Genomic DNA, 19908 nt, shown 5'->3' on the forward strand with positions numbered 1-19908 from the left:
GATTTCGGAGGGGCTGAAATTACCTCCTGATCGATAACAGGAGTGATCATTGTGCCAGTTTGAACTCCCTGGAGAAACAAAATAAACCCATTTGCACAATCCCGTCAATTGTCCCCGGCAACTTTTCATTACATTCCCCTTGCTGCTTCCTCCTGTCAAAATGAATAATAATGCATCCTACCCCACTAAATTTCACTGTAGCTCACCACATTCACAGATCATTCGTAACCTCTGCCTCTTCTATAGCTTCTTGTGGGAAATCTGCTGAACAACATTACCTGATCACAGCTCTGCTGTGATATCAGAGATTTGTATCTCATTGTTCATCATTACGGTCTCCATTGCTTTATTCCAGGTAACTGTCGCTACAGACATAGTCACACAGTCATTCTACTTTCTGCAGCAAATGATATACTCTTCCTTTGCTTTCAGATACTTTCACCTCCAGAAACTGATTACACGCTCAGTAAAATGTTCTGTTTAGTTGACAGTTTATCATCAATCCCGGGCCTTGGCGGTGAAAGCATTGACTCTGAACGACTTGACCACCCGGCCTCCACCATCACCAGCTAAATGTTGCCTTATCCATCACTCCCTGTTTCATTTAATCACCCTCCCTTGCTTTATATCACAGACCGTTCCTTCTGTTCTTTTCACAGGCTGATTCATGGCGTTACCATCAGAAAATGTTGGAAATACTCGGCAGTTAATGATTCGTGGCAAATGTGTGATTATTTCTGAAAGCTGAATTACTCTGAAATTGAAAACATTTGGAAATGTTTCTGTAAAGGTGAAATACTGCTCATGCTGCAACCCGAAACACACAAAACGAATACTGGAAAATCTCAGCAGGTCTGGCAGCATCTGTTAAGAGAGAACAGAGCCAGTGTGTCGAATCAGGAAATCTGGTGAAGGGTCATCCAGATTTGAAACGTTGGTTTCCCCACAGATGCCGTCAGTTCTGCTGAGATTTTCCAACATTTTCTATTCCTGTTTAATACATTTCTGCCCAGGATTGAACCAGGAAACTTGCGTGTGTACGGCGAACGCGATAATTACCAGAAACGCTGCGGTGCAACGATGTAAGGAAACTGGCTCCACAAACACGTCAATTGCCCACAGCAATTTATATTTGCATTGTGTTTACTGGTACCTCCTGTTAAAATGTTTAACGACACATTCTACTGCATGAAATTCACGTGATAACATGCACGACCGACCTTGTATTAAGTTGATCTTTCTCGACACCCTAGCTATGACTGTAACAGTACATTCTGCAATCTTTCGTTTCCTTCCCGATGAACGATATGCTTTTTCTGTGCAGCGCACAAGAAAAATGCTTTTCACTGTATGCTGATGCATGTGACAATAAAAAAATCAAATCAAAGGTACTCAAGGAAATTAATTAATTGAACATTCAGCAGTGATGGGTTTCGATCATACGCCTTAACGAATGCTCCTACCCTGAATTCAGTGCCTGAGACTTCAATGCTGTCAGCAGAAGCCATTGGTACTGGATCTGGTATTGAGAGTGTACAGAATCAATGAAGTAGAACTGGGTCACATGTCCCATTGAGCCTCCTCCACGATTGATTCAAGGCAGATCCGCAACCTCAACCCCAATTTCCAAGCTTATCCCAATAGCCCTTCATTCCCTTAGATTTCAAAAACTACTCCAACTCAACCTTCAATGTCCTCATCGACTGAGGATCCACACACCTCTGGCCGGCTGCAGAATTCTAAAGATTCACAAGCCTTTGAGAGAAGAAATATCTCCTTACCTTAGGATTGAGATGTGTTTACTTTAATGCCAGGGGTATAGTGAATAAAGGGGTTGAGCTCAGAGCGTGGATCGATGCCAGGAACTATGATGTGGTGGCCATTACGTAGACTTGGATGTCTCAGGGACAGGACTGGATACTCCAGGTGCCGGGATTCAGAGGTTTCAGGAAGGACAGAGAGGGAGGCAAGAGAGGGGGTGGAGTGGCACTGCTGATCAGGGATAGTGTCACAGCTGTAGAGAAGGGGTATGCTGTGGAGGGATTGTCCACCGAGTCTCTGTGGGTGGAAGTTCGGAGTGGGAAGCGGCCGGTCACGTTGCTGGGAGTTTTCTATAGGCCGCCCAATAGTAACAGGGAGTTGGAGGAGCAGATAGGGAAACAGATCCTGGAGAAATGCAGTCATAGCAGAGTTGTTGTAATGGGAGACTTTAATTTCCCAAACATAGATTGAAATATCCCGAGGGTAAGGGGATTGGATGGGGAAGAGTTCGTTAGATGTGTTCAGGTGGGTTTACTGACACAGCATGTGGACAAGCCTACAAGAGGAGAGGCTGTACTTGATCTGATACTGACCAATGAACCTGGACAGGTGTCAGATCTCTCAGTGGGAGAGCATCTTGGGGATAGCGATCATAACTCGATCTCCTTTCGGCTTGCATTGGAAAAAAGGAGGATCAGGCAAGCTAGGAAAGTGTTTATATGGAATAAGGGGAAATATGAAAACATTAGACAGCAAATTAGAGGAGTAAATTGGAAGGAGGTTTTCTCGGGGAAATGTACTGAAGAGAGGTGGCAGTTTTTCAAGGAATGTCTGTCTAGCGTTCTACAGGACAACGTTCCGAGCAGACAGGGAGGTGTTGGTCGGTTAGAGGAACCGTGGTGCACGAAAATTGTGCGGGACCCAGTCGAGAAGAAAAGGAAAGCGTACAAAAGGCTCAGAGAGCTTGGCGAAGATAGGGATTTAGAAGAGTATATGGCTTGTAGGAAGGGACTAAAGAAAGAAATTAGGAGAGCCAGAAGGGGTCGCGAGAAGGCCCTGGCAGGAAGGATTAAGGAGAACCCTAAGGCGTTCTATAAATATGTGAAGAGTAAAAGGAAGAGACGTGACGGAATAGGGCCTATAAAAGGTGAAGGCGGGAAAGACTGTACGGAAACAGTAGAAATGGCAGAGGTGCTCAATGAGTATTTTGTCTCGGTTTTCACAGAGCACAAGGACTTGGGTGGATGTACTGCGGGCGTGCGTAAAACTGAAAGGAGTGAGTATGTCGACTTTAAGAAAGAGGTGTGCAGGAATCTTTGAATGGCATCAAGATAGATAAGTCGCTGGGTCCGGATGGGATGTACCCCTGGTTACTGTGCGAGGCGAGGGAGGAGATTTCAGAGCCTCTGGCGATGATCTTTGCATCGTCGATGGAGATGGGAGAGGTGCCGGAGGACTGGAGGATTGCGGATGTGGTCCCTATTTTCAAGAAGGGGAATAGGGATAGCCCAGGTAATTACCGACCGGTGAGACTAACCTCAGTGGTTGGTAAACTGATGGGGAAGATCCTGAGGGACAGGATATATGAGCATTTAGAGAGGTTTAGTATGCTCAAGAATACTCAGCATGGCTTTGTCAAGGGCAGAAGTGCCTTACGAGCCTGGTGGAGTTCTTCGAAAATGTGACTAAACACATTGACGAAGGGAAGGCGGTAGATGTGGTTTATATGGATTTTAGCAAGGCGTTCAATAAGGTCCCCCATGCAAGGCTTCTAGAGAAAGTGAGAGGGCATGGGTCCAAGGGGCTGCGGCCCAGTGGATCCAGAACTGGCTTGCCCAAAGGAGGCAGAGAGTGGGTATAGATGGGAATTTTTCTAAATGGAGGTCGGTCACCAGTGGTGTGCCGCAGGGATCTGTTCTGGGACCCTTGCTGTTGATCATTTTCATAAATGACCTGGATGAGGAAACGTAGGGATGGGTTGGTAAGTTTGCCGACGACACGAAGGTCGGTGGGGTTGTGGATAGTCTGGAGGGATGTCTGAAGTTACAGAGGGACATAGATAGGATGCAAGACTGGGCGGAGAAGTGGCAGATGGACTTCAACCCAGATAAATGCATCGTGGTCCATTTTGGTAGGACAAATGGGATGAAGGAGTACAATATAAAGGGAAAGACTCTTAGTATGATAGAGGATCAGAAGGACCTTGGGGTCCGGGTCCATAGGATTCTAAAATCGGCCCCGCAGGTGGAGGAGGGGGTTAACAAGGCGTATGGTGTGGTGGCCTTTATCAATCGAGGGATTGAGTTTAGGAGTCCGGGGATAATGATGCAGCTATATCAGACCCTCGTCAGACCCCACTTGGAGTACTGTGCTCAGTTATGGTCGCCTCACTGTAGGAAGGATGTGGAAAAGATTGAAAGGGTGCAGAGGAGATTTACAAGGATGTTGCCTGGATTGAGTGGCATGCCTTATGAGGATAGGCTGAGGGAGCTCGGTCTTTTCTCCTTGGAGAGACGAAGGATGAGAGGAGACCTAATAGAGGTGTATACGATGTTGAGAGGCATAGATCGGGTGGACTCTCAGAGGCTTTTTCCCAGGGTGGAAATGTCTGCTACGAGAGGACACAGGTTTAAGGTGCTGGGGGGTAGGTACAGGGGAGATGTTAGGGGTAAGTTTTTCACACAGAGGGTGGTGGGCGAGTGGAATCGGTTGCCGTCAGTGGTGGTGGAGGTGAACTCAATAGGGTATTTTAAGAGACTCCTGGATGAGTACATGGAGCTTAATAGGATGGAGGGTTATAGGTAGGTGTAGAAGGTAGGAATGTGTTCGGCACAACTTGTGGGCCGAAGGGCCTGTTTGTGCTGTAGTTTTTCTATGTTTCTATGTTTCTATTATGAAGAGAAGAGAGGCTGCATACTGTTGTCTTGATTATGAAGATGATACTTGGGTTCATTTTCATTTCTGTTTCACTGATTCTCCCTCGTGCACCAATTCCAGGATCACTCTCCTGCCTCCGCCAATAGAACAAGTCTTACTGGAGGCGACCGTGACCTTAACATGTGTCATGTCTAACTGTAACACTGGATTCAACGTGTCCTGGAGCCGAGGAAAGAAGCCTTTAAAATCAGAGATTGTCGACCAACATTCAGGTAGTGTGGTCAGCAAATTAAACATTTCAAAACAAACGTGGCTGAGTGGGGACGTGTTCGAATGTGTGGCGAGCAATGAGGATCAGCCAAGTCCTTTAAGAATATCTATCCACAAGGAAGACTGTGAGCGGCCAGATTGAAACAATAGATCAGTCATTATGTATTTTCCAGTGTAAGTGGTTCAGTCAATCTTTGCTATTCAGTGTATTAATTGTGTACTTTGATTGGCAGTTCAAGCAAGTAAACACTGTGGGCCTGTGGATAATAAATTCGATGTGAGAATTGAAAAGCAGATGAAGTAACAATAATTAGAAGACAACGCTTAGATGGAGTAAGAAGGGAGGAGGGACGTGATTTTAAGTTGAGCAGCAGAACAGACCAGTTCAGCCGAATGGCCTCTTTCTGTGCTGTAAGCTAAAAGTAACTTTCTAGTTCAGACCAAAATGTTCACCAAGAAATGGATTGGAACAACCTCTGCTCTGAACTGAAAAACTGGGCAAATCCCAAAATGAAAAATGGAAACCTTTAAAAGTCAGCATCAAATACACTTTCCAGATCGGGTAGATAACTCAGAAACATCTCCCCTTCGTGGAAGGGTTCACAACCAGATAACGTAGATTTAATTAAGGAATGGTAGAGTGAGAGGGCATTTGTGGAGAACGTTTTTTTCACCCAGTGGGTGTTTTGAATGTGGAACTCACTGCCTGAAAGGCTGGTAGGGGCAGGAACCTTCACGGCATTTAAGAAACATTTAAATGAGCCCTTGAAACACCAATGCATCCAAGGCTATGGAGCAAGTGCTGGATCATGGAATTAAAAGAGATTGGCGTTTCTTGGCCGGCGCAGTTACAATGGATTGAAGGGCCTCGTTTTGTGCTGTAAAACTCTATGACTCTATGACCTGTATCCAGGAGATCCATTGCTTCCCAAATTGACGCATGTTGTACATTTTCTACAGTTAAAAATCCACAGGAACCCCCCGTTTCTGTCCTCTTGCCCTCGGCGGAAGAAGTCTCCTCTCACAGATTCGTCTCCCTCAGCTGTTAGTGAGAGGTTTCTCCCCCCGAGAGATCTTCGTCAAGTGGACCATCAATGACAAGCCGGTGAATCCTGGGAACTATAAGAACACCGAGATGGTAGCGGAGAACGGCAATAGCTCCTTCTTCATGTACAGCCTGTTATCCATTGCAGCGGAGGAGTGGTCCAGCGGCGCTTCTTACTCATGTGTGATGGGACATGAAGCCATCCCCTTGAAGATCATCAACAGAACGGTTGACAAATCCAGCGGTAAAGCCAGTTTTGTGAACATTTCTCTTGCACTGATGGACACCGTTAATTCATGTCAATGAGAATCATACAGTTATATTCGAAACTTCAATAAAAATAATAAAAGTTTTTTCCTCCAATGATGAAAGAAAATCCCAATCACTTAATTGATTGCTTTCCAGTTTTACTTCTATTAGGTCTCTTTGATTTGGGTCACACGTTTACACGTCTTGCAGAATCAGTGCTCCCATATCAGAGACACGCACCCTGGGTTAGAGACAGACTAGAGCATATTCATTTAAAAATTCTGCAAAATAGCTTCATTCAACTCCTGCTGCTGAGGAGACAGCCAACGAATTCATTTTTTAGATAAACAAATACAGCATATTTACATGTTGGTATTCCTGCTTCTCACATTGTCCATCCCATTAACATTGCTGTCAGCTTTAAGTTGCTGCACTACACCCACTGGGAACTGAAGTGAGGGTCACACACAGACATAGAGCAGCAATCCCCCATCAGAGAGAGGGGGGATTGAAATTGTTAACACACTGGATTCCCACTCCTCCAAAAAAGAGAGGGGAGGGACATTAGGTAATCCACAGTAGCCCCAATGTCCCAGCAAAGTGAGGGGGCGGAGCATTGGATAATCCACTCTACCCACACTCCACCAACAATGAGAGTGGGAGCAGCATTAGGTAACAACAGTACCCTCGCTTTGCAACAAAGAGGAGTCGTTAACTCACTGTATCAGTACTCACCCCAAAACGAGATGGAAGGACATTAGTTAATGTACTCTACCCCCAATTTCCCAGTAAAGAGATGAAGAGGGGAGTGTAGTTAATCCACTGTACCCCCACATCCCCAACACAGAGAGGGGACAGACAGTACTGAATCCACTGTAGCTACAGCTCCTCAGCAGAGAAAACCAAAATGGAAATTGCTCAGTCCATAGGAAAGAAGGAAACGATGAACTCACTATGCTCCCCATCCCCGAGCAGAAGATATGGAAGAGATTGGGTTTCTATCGCATGGGCTCAGTCACAACCGTTTTCTACCTTTCGAGCTGCAAATTCTAAACTTCCAACATGCTAATCATGTTGTGGAATATATATTTATGGAACATTATTTTCAAAGTTTAAACACTCTGTTCATCGTTTGCTACCATTAATTTCTCACAATCCAAATTTAAACTGGTGTCTGTATCCTCCCTGGGTTTTCATACACTTATCCCTGATTTTTATGTGGATCAATAAATTGTTGCATTAATTCAACGAATTTCGCCTTGCATCTCACAGAAGAGAGATATCAACAGAGGATGTTGAAAACGTTCTCCATCATTTGCACCCGTCAGGGTCAAAGTCTATTATTTCCATCTTGGGAAACTTGGTACAATAGTAAATATACAGGCGACCGACAAAACAGCACACACATGACGGACATCCACACGCACGCACACAGGAACACACACACACAAAAACACAATAAATACACACATACAAAAACACAAATACAGACAAAGAAATATACACAAAGAAAAACACAAACATGCACAAAAAGTACACACATAAACAGACACAAATGCACGCATGTGCCGACACACAAACGAGCACATGCATACTAACGCACACAAATATGTGCACACAAAATGAAGGCAAACGCACGAATACTCAAACAAAGAAATACGCAGATACATAAGCCTATATAAACAAGTACAAAAATAAAAATGTATCCATGTAAATGTGCAAACAAGCGCACAATTATACACAAGTGCAAACTTATATACACACAATCACACACATTCACAGAAGCATAAAGGCAGACAGTCAGACACACAAACACACACAAACAGATGCACCGATTCAAAGATACACACTTTCGTGCACACATCCAAGCACGCACATAAACGCAAAAATACACATCGAAACACACACAGGCATAGAATCGCACACACGCAAACACACACACACGAAAAACACATGCAAATCGACACGTATTTATAAGCGTGCACATGCATACAGACACACACACGCCCAGACATGGAAAGACATTAGCACATCTGTTACACATATACATTACTTACTCAAATGAGCATGTATACACACAAACAAACACTGAAATCATAGAATCCTAGAAATGCACATTAAATAAACACATGTGCATACAAACACACACACACAAAAACACAGAAAAAACATGGCTACATAAATATGCAGACAGAAATGCACACAAACACATATGCAGGCACACGCAAACAAGCATACGCAAATGCAAACATATAAAATGCAGACGAGCATAATTACCCAAGGGCATGGAGTGCAAATTTAACCTTAATTAAAGAATATGGATTAAAAGATGCACATGCTCACGCACAAATATAGATACACAGACGCACGTTAACAGAGTACACATGGACGCACAAATACTTACATCAACAGACGGCAAAATATTCAACGACACACATGTAGACGCAAGCATTAACATGCCAATACACAAGCGAACACAAACACACACATTAATACAAATCAAGACATGAATATATATCAAATCATATTTATAAAGATCTAACAAAGCATAAAAACACATTAACACGCGCACACACAAACACACACACAAACAAATACTACTGCACTGACAGATAGGTGGAAGATCAAAAGCATATTAACACATATATTTACAGGCATCAACGCATAAACATGCATTAATATAGATATTTCTAAATAAACAGCGACTTGAACACACAATAAATCACTCATATATACACATTGATAGAGAAACATTATGTACACACAGATACAGACACATGAATTTACGAATTAACACGCATTCGCTCAGGGTCACACATTAACACCTACATCCATGACGCAAACAAGTAATAATGCAAAGCGAGATGCGCATGCGCACATAAACAAATACAAACACAAAAGTCAGGCTTTTGATGGAAGAACAATTCAAATTATATTTTAAAAGACAGATTCTCCAACAATTGTTTCAATAACAAAATAACTCAACAAACACACTGAACAATATTCTCAATGAGAAACAGATTTAAGTTAATAATGTAACAAGTGTTTCCATCACAGATAAACAAAAATAATGTTAACTCACATTCGAGTTCTTAAATAGAAACATTCACAGTTTACAAATAAACAGGTCAGAAATCTCCTTCGAAACACATCATGATATTCTCCAATAATAGGTAACATGAAATTGTTGGAAAATGAACTGATGCTGAAGAAAAGTTGCCATATTTTCCCATACAGTCTGTACGAGGAATGTAAAAATGTATGAAAATAGTTACAGAGATCGGTTACTGAGTGTCACGAACTCAATAGTAGATATATATGAAAATTCAATGAGAGAATGAATTAATAGCTTAGGAAGGAGAAAGGAGAATATACAAAGTAATATTTAGATATGCTGGAAAAATAAAGCAATCATAGAAACACTACAGTGCAGAAGGAGGCCATTCGGCCCATCGAGTCTGCACCGACCACAATCCCACCCCCCACATATTTTACACGCTAATCCTTCTAACCTACGCATCCCAGAACTCTAAGGGACAATTTTTAACCTGGCCAATCAACCTAACCCGCACATCTTTGGACTGTGGGAGGAAACCGGAGCACCCGGAGGAAACCCACGCAGACACGAGGAGAATGTGCAAACTCCACACAGACAGTGACCCGAGCCGGGAATCGAACCCGGGATCCTGGAGCTGTGAAGCAGCAGTGCTAACCACTGTGCTACCGTGCCGCCCCCCACTGTGCTACCGTGCCGCTATGGGTGTCACAGCCGAGAAAATATAATCTAATTATATTTTCTCGGCTGTGACACCCATAGATTCCACAGACCGCATCTCGATTGAAAACAACGATGACAACAGCAACATCTGTACAACTGCTTCCACATTCATCGTCCTGTTCTTCCTGAGCATATTCTACAGCACTGCTGTCACTCTGGTGAAGGTGAGATGATTCAATTCACCCACATTTGAAACTGGTAGAAGTGAGTTGAAAATGTTCTGAATGTTTTATTGATTAAAAACTCTAACATTAATACCCCGCATCATAAACATGTGCTTCATTGTTGTATCTCTCTTTTACAGATCAAGTGACGGGTTGAATTTTGGACGCTGTAGATTTCCCTTAGCTGATTATTAAGATCTCCGTATGACTCAAATACAACATCTGCTCCCGGTGACTCGAACAGTAAAATTCTCTCAGTTTATCATTCCGCACCTGTAACTAAGACAAGCGTGGTCGGTATTTCAGTTTTCGATATGAAATGTACGAGGTATTTTTTTATTGTAATGTAAACTGTCGTTGACAGTTTCCCTGCAGTTTAAATTTCATGTATACATCAATGATTTTTCTCGTTCCTGATTCACAATTGTTCATGTCCCGATGTGGTTAGCTCCTATTTAAGCTTTCTTGTGTCTGCAAGAGTTGTACATATATTGGGCAGCTCGGAGCAGATGTGTTCTATTCTCAATGTGAAGCTAGATCGTTATGTTCACTTTTGTCAACTTTAAAAGAAACTTCTGTTCAACGTTCTCTGAAAATTTTAAATAAATCTTGAATGAAAAATCAACCAATTCTGACTTTTCTTAACTCCTTTCTCCAAAGTCCATCGACACAGCTCCATTTTCCCGATTACACGGTTACCCCCTTTTCCCAGAAAGGTATTTTTCCCCAGTCCTGTCTGGGACGTGGCTGAACGCAAGTGAAAGATCAGTGAAAGAGTCACTGCGCCACCCAGTGAATCATCTGTGTAGAGACACCTTCACCTCTGCCTTTTTTGATGATAAACTCCAGAGACAGAATGATTGAACAGCGAGGAGAACCTCGGTGATTTGACACATGAACTGGTCGGTCACCCTCGAGTGTCAGGCAATTCTCATCAGCTAAGGCTCTGCTTCATCAGAGTCCGATTCAGCACAGTATATGGAAGAAGAAATCTTCCTTTACACTGTCCCACCTAACACTGCAAAGATCGCTGCAGCACAGGGTATCAGAGTAAATCTCTTTCCCGATTGTCCCATTAAATACTTCAAAGGCAGGGGCGCCACAGGCGAGATGATAAATCTCGGGGAGAACAGTGGGGTATGAAACATGAGAGATTTGGATGTTTACCGCAAAGACATGTTATCGAGTACACATTTCCAAATGATTGCCAACCATTACGGCCTATGAGATACACTCGGGGAAAACACGCAGAAATTCCCAGATGCTGAGGTCAATCTGAAACAACAAATCAGCAGAAATTATGGGAGGTGTTCCCAGAGAGTACGGCTCATTCTGACATAGACAGTCCAGCTTCGCATTTTGTCTTAAAGACACAAATAGATAGGTTGCCCCATGTTCTGTTGGAAATGCACACGCTCCACTTTCTGGTGAACACAGTGACTGTCTGCTTCAAGCTGTCCTTTTTGTATCAATTAACACTGTCCCTCTGATTCTTTTTCGATGAAGCATTATCCCCAATAAACGGCCATTCCCTCTGATACCATCGCCCTGAACTCACTGAGCATCATCCCAGGGACCCTCTCTCCCTGCTCCATTCCCTCTGATACCATCGCCCTGAACTCACTGAGCATCATCCCAGGGATCCTCTCTCCCTGCTCCATTTCCTCTGATACCATCGCCCTGAACTCAGTGAACATCATCCCAGGGACCCTCTCTCCCTGCTCCATTCACCCTGACAGCATCGCCTTGAACTCACTGAGCATCACCCCAGAGATCCTCTCTCCCGGCTCCATTCCCTCTGACTCAATCCCCTGAACTCACTGAACATCACCCCAGGGATCTTCTCTCCCGGCTCCATTCCCTCTGACTCAATCCCCTGAACTCACTGAACATCACCCCAGAGATCCTCTCTCCCGGCTCCATTCCCTCTGACAGCATCGCCCTTAACTCACTGAGCATCAGCCCAGGGATTTTCTCTCCCGACTCCATTCCCTCTGACTCCATCCCCTGAACTCACTGAACATCACCTCAGGGATTCTTTCTGGCTACTACATTTCCGCTGTTACCATCCCCCTCAACTCGCTAAATATCACCCCAGGGATCTACCAGTGGCCATCAAACCTTCATGCCCTGACCATTCTCTCCACCTCTATCTTATCATGTTCTTTCGTCGTGTTGATATCAACATCTCCTGAGGATTCTGGTCTGGTCCTTTGGATTTTCCGACGTTCCTGAAGCTGATAGCTTTACAATCTAAAGTCCTGGAGTTCAGCTCCAAGATTTGAATTCGTAACATATCATATCAACTTCGGAGAGAAAAGTATCAACGGCCTGCATGCCGGTTCAGTAGAATATCGCTGACTGGGTACAGTTAAAATTTAAACTTTCATTTTGCTCGAATTTCTTTTACTCATCAAGTCCACCGCCCCACACAATCGTGGGCCGACCCTCCCTCACTTTGTTACTTTTACCATCTGTCGGTATGACTCCCCATCTCTATGTACTTTTTCCAGGCTCGGGAGGTCTCACGTTGGTCAGGGCTACCGTTTGGTTCGAACACATGCGATACTGAATCTGGGGATGAGTGATCAGATAATGTAGAGGGAGATTTGTATTGCATCACACGTGTGCTATACCTGTCTTATAATGTGGTGCCAGATTGTAGAGGGATGTTTTCATTTTATCTGCGTATAACCTACTGGACTTATAATAAGCTTTGCTGATAATCAGTGCACACATACACACACATACTCATACATTATGGTTGTTATGAGTCTTTGCGAGATGGGACGATGACAATATTCCACTCGTAACAAATTCTTAATACAATCTTTTGAAAGATGGAATTATTAAAATGAATAAAATGAACATGCATTATGACACTGAATACCAGCAACCTGAAACAATTAAGCACAGCCGTCATGCAAACAGCAACAGTTACAAATGGTAAAAAGAATAAAAAGTGAACAGTAATAATAATCCAGCGTTAATAATAATTCGACAAAATATCATGTCACAAGTTTTGCACAAAAAGGAAGAAATTTTTAGACTGCATTCCAATGGATGATGCTCCAGCACTTCAGGTGTGGCCAAAGATATCCCAAACTGTCAGTGTGTTGGTACAACAGATGACAATTGGGACTACAGGAAATATGTTTGTCACTTCATACGATGGAATATCTAGGAGCTTGCATCCAAATTGCAGACTTTGTGGCAAAGGAAATTTAGACAGTAAACATTTTTAAATTCATCCCGTGGGACATGGGCATCGACGGCTGGCCAGAATTTTTTGCCCATCTCTATTTGCTCTTGGAGGGAAGTTGAGAGTCAACTACATTGTTGTGTCGGCAAGGACTCAGGTTTCATTCCTTAAAGGACATTTGTGAACCAGATGGGCTTATCCAACAATCGGCAATGGTTTCATGGTCAACAACAGATTTCTAATTCCAGGTTTTGTTGTTGAATTCAAATTCAGCTGCCGCGGCGGGATTCGAAACCTGCCACCCAGAAGATTAGCTGAATGTCTGGATTAATGGTCTAGCGATAATAATATTACACCATCGCCTCCACTGTGCCACTGTATTTCATGGTGTCATGAAATTGACAAGTCCGAAGAAGGGCACTAATATTGTGTACAATAAGATTTGCTCCTTGACATGTCATCAGGAGATGTAATGACATATTGTTTATTTTGTGAACTGATGTTCGTCATATTATTAACCATACTGGAAATTATCTGGAATGTACCCGATTCTTGCATTCTTTTATTCGCGTTAGTGCCAGATTGGCAAAACTTCCTGATGAAGAATTGAACCTCCCAGCCTCCCTCTGTGTCAATAATAATTCCTGCATCACAGTATCGACTGTACTTGAAATCAAATTCATTGGCTGTAAAACGCATTTGGAGATCCTAATGACGTTTGGTTCAAACATTCGGGTCGATATTGTGACAAACTTCCAGAGATGAGTGAAATTGAAGGACAGGACTAATGTGATCAATATTAAACCGCATATTGCACTAACTAGAAAGATATGTCATCATTGCAGTTTATCAGTTTACACAGGTGTTGTGCCCCACCAATTCTTTGCGTGTGTGTCTTTGTGTATCATGAAATATGTATGTATCGGCATGACATGTTAGCATGTATGGTATTTAGAGTGTCCTTACTTGCAAAAAGCAAAAGAAAAATGGTGATTTTATAGAGGTCGATAAAATAATGAGGGGCATAGTCGAGGTAGATAGTCAACATATTTTCCCAAAGGTCGGGAAGTCTAAAACTAGAGGGCAAACGTTTAAGGTGTGAGGGGAGAGATACAAAAGCGTCCAGAGGGGCACTTTTTTCACTCAGAGGGTGGTGAGAGTCTGAAACGAGCTTCCAGAGTTAATATAGAGGCGGGTACAATTTTGTCTTTGAAGGAGAATTTAGACAGTTACTTCGGTAAGATGGGTGTATGAGTCAAATGCGGGCAATTGGGACGAGGTTAAAGGTAAAATCTGGGCGGCATGGACAAGTTAGGCCGAAATGCCTGCTTCCATGTTGTAAACCTCTTTGACTCTATGACACAATTCTTAATGTTTGCAATTGAACATTGATAATTGTATTGCACTCGGCACTGCCTTATTTAATATTGCGCAAGGCCTTGCATTTGTTTGAATCGCACAAGATCGAGTTCAGTTACCAATGTATTTGAGACAGTGACTCCATTCATAGTCTGAGAATCTGTTTCAGCCTTAAATGAAGCAGAACGTGCTCAGGCCGGTATTACATTAGTTCCTACCTTTGCTATGAAAATAGTAAACCTTGCCTGAATTTTATAAAACCCAACATTTTTAAAGGGGTTTTGATCCTGTTTTGTGATTACATCGGGGCATATTTTGGATCAGTTCCACTCTTTTGTTTCTATTATTCTCGAGCATCCTATGTCATTGTTTCTGTTACAGGAGACCAAGTTTGAGGCACCCCCAATCACATACCCCCCCCCCCCCCCCACCCCCCTCCAGCAGCACTCATTCACTCTCAAACGGCAAGCAATGAATGGATGGGTGGCAATCAGTGATCCAAATGGGATTTGGACATGCTGCTGCACAACTTATCTGCAGCACTTCTTTAAAAAATACTTCATGCACTGTTAAAGATGATTCGGGAGGTCTCAGGTCGTGAATAACGCTATTGACATCCAGAAGATGAGAAAGAAAGAAAGACAGAAAGAAAGACAGAAAGAAAGAAAGAAAGAAAGAAAGAAAGAAAGAAAGAAAGAAAGAAAGAAAGAAAGAAAGAAAGAAAGAAAGAAAGAAAGAAAGAAAGAAAGAAAGAAAGAAAGTAAGAAAGAATGAAAGAAAGAAAGAATGAAAGAAAGGAAGGAACAAATAAACCAAAGAAGATAGATTATTTATGTGCTGCATTTCACGACTTCGGACGTCCCAATTTTAAAATGTGCCATTTCAGCACTTGGAATATAGTGTTCAATTCTGGCCGCCATACTACCAAAATGACGTGGAGGCTTTGGAGACGGTGCAAAAAAGATTTACCAGAACGTTGCCTGGTATGGAGGACATTAGGAGAGGACATGAGAAGAGGTTGGCAAAACTTGGTTTGTTCTCACTGGAACGATGGAGGCTGAGGGGGGACCTGATAGAAGTCTACAAGAGAATGAGGGGCATGGGCAAAGTGGATAGTCAGAAACGTATACACAGGGAGGAAGAGTCACTTACTCGGGGGCTTAAGTTTAAGGTGCGAGCGGCAAGGGTTAAAGGAGATGTACGGGGTAAGTGTTTTACAGGAGGGTGGTGGTCGCCTGGAACTTGCTGCCAGAGGAGGTATTGGAAGCAGATACGATAGCGACGTTTAAGGGGCGTTTTGAAAAATAAATGGTTAGGATGGGGATAGAACGAAATGATCCCCGGAATGGTGAGGGGTTTTAGTTCACACAGCAGCATAGTCGGTGAAGGCTTGGAGGGCCGAAGTGCCTGTTCCTGTGCTGTAATTTTATTTGATCTTTATTCTTTGCTGATGTAATGCAGGAAACGCCGCAGCAAACGTCTACTGAGCAGGAACCTCTCCCCGCACCCCCACACAAAATAAAGTAATGTGAGAAATAAGTAAACATTTATTTCTGTGGTGTTAAATGAGGGTGACCAAAATTTGGTTTTAATATTACAACATTGCATTTGAGAGGGCAAACACAGACCGTGGTTTAGCATCTCATCCAGTATTTGGACCACGACTGAGTTCAGGACTCCTTCGGTATTGACAATACGGAACACTAAGGTTTGTGCCCTAAATACTTGAAGGGTGGGATGTTGAAAGTGGGACTTCCAAAGTCGTGTGTGTGTATATGTGTGGGTGTGTGTGTGTGTGCATGTGTGTGTTTGAGTGTGTGTATGTGTAAGTATATGTGTGAGTGTGTGTGTGAGAGAGAGAGAGAGAAAGAGAGCGAGAGAGAGATAGACAGACAAACAGACAAAGAGACACAGAGACAGAAACACACTGGGGCGCTCTCATGGTCCTGGGAAATAATTAATATTTTTTTCCTACTGTTTAAAGACACGAGTGAGCATGGTGAATGGACAGATCAGCAATTTCCTCAGCTCCTCTCTGAACTTGTTCTGGGAGATTGCATAGATGAAGACGTTGTTGCAGGAACTTACTAACTGGAGCATGTTAGTTGTCTCTTGAAGGATATAGTCTGGATCATTGAAATCCAGGCTGGTGAGGTAGCCCGCACCTGCGAGCCGTGCGTAGAGGAAATGTCCGACATAGGTGGCCCACAGGAGAAGAAAGCTAAGGGAAATGGTGAAGAGCAGGACAATGGATCTCCTGCGGTTTTCCATCTCCGGGTCTCCGTGGTCCTCTGTGCCTCGGAGTCTCCTGCGAGCTCTGCTGGCCACTAATATGTGTCTCATAGTCAGGCTGTTGAGTAGCAGGATGAGGAGGAATGGAAGAAAGGGGGTTAAGATGTGGTCCAGCCAGTCGTAGGCCAGCCAGGTGGGAGATGTGTAGAAGGTGATCTTGATGTCGCAGAACCAGGGCACCCCATCTAGAATGTACAAGGGCTGGTAGACGAAGTAGAAAGGGACGTTTTTCACACAGCTCAGGGCACAGACTATTCCTAAAATCAGCAATGCTGTTTTCTCGGTGCAGTATCGGGTCTTCAGGCTCTGACAGCAGATGGCGATGAGACGGTCGATGGTGAAAGCCACTGTCAGCCAAACTGACCCATCCCGTGTGGCAAAGACCAGCAAGGAACTAACTCTACACGCAGGGGTGGTGGACAGGACACTGTTAGAAAAGTAGATGCGGCCGATGCGGTTGAGGATGCCGGCAGTAATGATGATCAGGAAATCGCTCACCGCTATCGCCACCAGGTAAAATGTGATGCACCGGGAGATTCCGCACCGTCCTCGGCATAGGACTATAATCGCCCACACATTGGCTGTGAGAGATAAAAACACGACAGGTGTCACCGCGCAAATTCGAAATACCAGTTATTGACTCATCCAATCAGTTACCGAATCTGTCCTGATCTAACCCTTTGTCACCTCCAGACTCCTGCAACTGGTATTCGTTAGATATCCAATGCTGAACAAAACATGTGTCATTGTAGACAGCATTGAAATCTGAGCCCGCCACAAACTCTGTTTTCTGGTCAGTTTGCGGTTAGTTTCCCAAATTATCTAATTTCAAGCAATTGCTGCTGATGCTGTTATTCAAGACAGGCCCAGTGCATCGATCAAGTGCATGCTCGCTGTTCTACATTGGTTCCCAGTCGAGCAATGTCTCGTTTTTAATATTCTCATCCTTCTCATCTTTAAATCCCTCCCTAGTCCCGTCATTCTAGGTGCCTGTAACTTCTTGCTGCCAACTGAGTTCACAGTTTACCTCCAACTTTGTCCCGTTGTGTGTCCGTATTGTTTAACCCGCCATTGACAATAGTTACGCCTCGAGATGTCGACGCGCTAATCTCTTGAACTTCCCTCTCAGCAGCTGTTTTTCGCCTTTCTTCTGAAGGAGTTCCTTGTAACCTATCTCTTTGACCTACTTAGGCCATTGGGTTTTAAATGTCTTTGTTAAAGTCCTCATCATACGTATTGCAGTGGCTGAAGAAACAAGAGCAACTTTACCTTTTCCACTGGCAACGAGAGATGAGCAATATATATTGACCTTGCCATGGACACCAACAAAAATATCTAAAACAATATGTACGAAACGTACCAGCACAAGAAAAACATGCATAGCAGATTTAAAATCTTGCTTTTCCATTCATAGAATCCTACAGTGCAGAAGGAGGCCATTCGGCCCATCGAAACTGCTTTGACAACTTTCCCACCCAGGCGCTCACCACATGACCTCATGCATTTACGCTTGTGAGTTTCCCAAACACTAAGGGGCAATTTAGCGTGGCCAATCCATCTTATCTGCACATCTTTGGACTGTGGGAGGAAACCGGAGCATCCCCTTGAAACCTTTCCTTAAATAATTCCTATAACCGCATTAACATTGAGGGCCGCCCAGTAATAAATCACGGTATTGTAATTATTAAATCGTTGCAGACGTCGCGCTGTACTTTCTTGTAATCACTGTAAGATTTGTTTTAGTATTCAATTTCATCTAATTCAAAGAATGCAATGTAATAGTTATTTCGCCGATGCTGTAATAAGATCATTGCATGGAAATGCATGCTACTTCGCTGTTATGCGGTATTATTCCAGAATGGCATTCAGAACACCAGCGCATTTTACTACATTTAATGAAACTCAAAGTCGACAATATAACAGATGCAAAGCCATCAATTATAGTCCAAATTAGGCAACCCAATAAAATGCATCTCAATCTTTGTGTGCAGCACAGTAATTTGAATAATGTCTTGGAATATTCCATGATCCAATCAAATAAATCATTGAATTTACCATTGCATGGCATAATATCAAACAAGGCAGGCACAGACATATGTTGGTACCCGTTTGAAGTCCCGTAAACTCATCATTGCTGAGTCGTAGATACGATGAGCCCGTTCCAGAAAGAGAAGAAACCCAATTTATTGTTCTTTTTAAACAACGTTAACAACTTATTTGTGATCCATCACTTACCAGGAGCACCAATACCAGCAAGAACGGGATAACAAATGGCAAAGAAGAGACCTTTCGCTGGTCCGTGCATCGTCTCTCAAAAACTAGAGGGTTCTCAGAAGCTTAAAACTTAGCTCTGGGACACATTCAATGAGTCCCTCATTTATTTTGATTAAAGTCTCCGGGGGGACAATTAAGTAACAAACTGCACGTGACTTACATTTCGGTAAACAAACACATGAACTCACCATTTCACGTCTTCCATTTGCCACATTGGCAGGGTGGACGATTCCTTTCCTTTAGATGGCCGGAATTTATGCGCCTGAATGTTTCACACACATAATAAAAAAAGGCACAAGTTTAACTAACACATAATTCTTCAATCTCGTCCATTTCAAAATAGTTGACCTTGTTTATGGTTAATCACAAATAAGCACTATGAGATCTATATTACCCGGTGACTCGATTCCTTTTATTAGTCAGTTAAGTTTGCAATTCAAAGAACAAAGAGCAAAGAACAATACAGCACAGGAACAGGCCCTTCAGCCCTCCAAGCCCGTGCCACTCCCTGGTCCAAACTAGACCATTCTTTTGTATCCCTCCATTCCCACTCCATTCATATGGCTGTCTAGATAAGTCTTAAACGTTCCCAGTGTGTCCGCCTCCACCACCTTGCCTGGCAGCGCATTCCAGGCCC

The 19908-nt window shown here is 43.3% G+C and overlaps 1 protein-coding gene across 1 annotated transcript in view; it reads right to left on the bottom strand.

Moving 5' to 3' along the window:
• The window catches only part of LOC144481043 (uncharacterized), a 420433-nt gene that overhangs the window by 89558 nt on the left and 310967 nt on the right, over window positions 1-19908 (bottom strand). The gene's annotated exons all lie outside the window — the stretch shown is intronic.

This window comes from Mustelus asterias, chromosome 30, assembly GCF_964213995.1.
Source record: "Mustelus asterias chromosome 30, sMusAst1.hap1.1, whole genome shotgun sequence".
Lineage (NCBI taxonomy): Eukaryota > Metazoa > Chordata > Chondrichthyes > Carcharhiniformes > Triakidae > Mustelus > Mustelus asterias.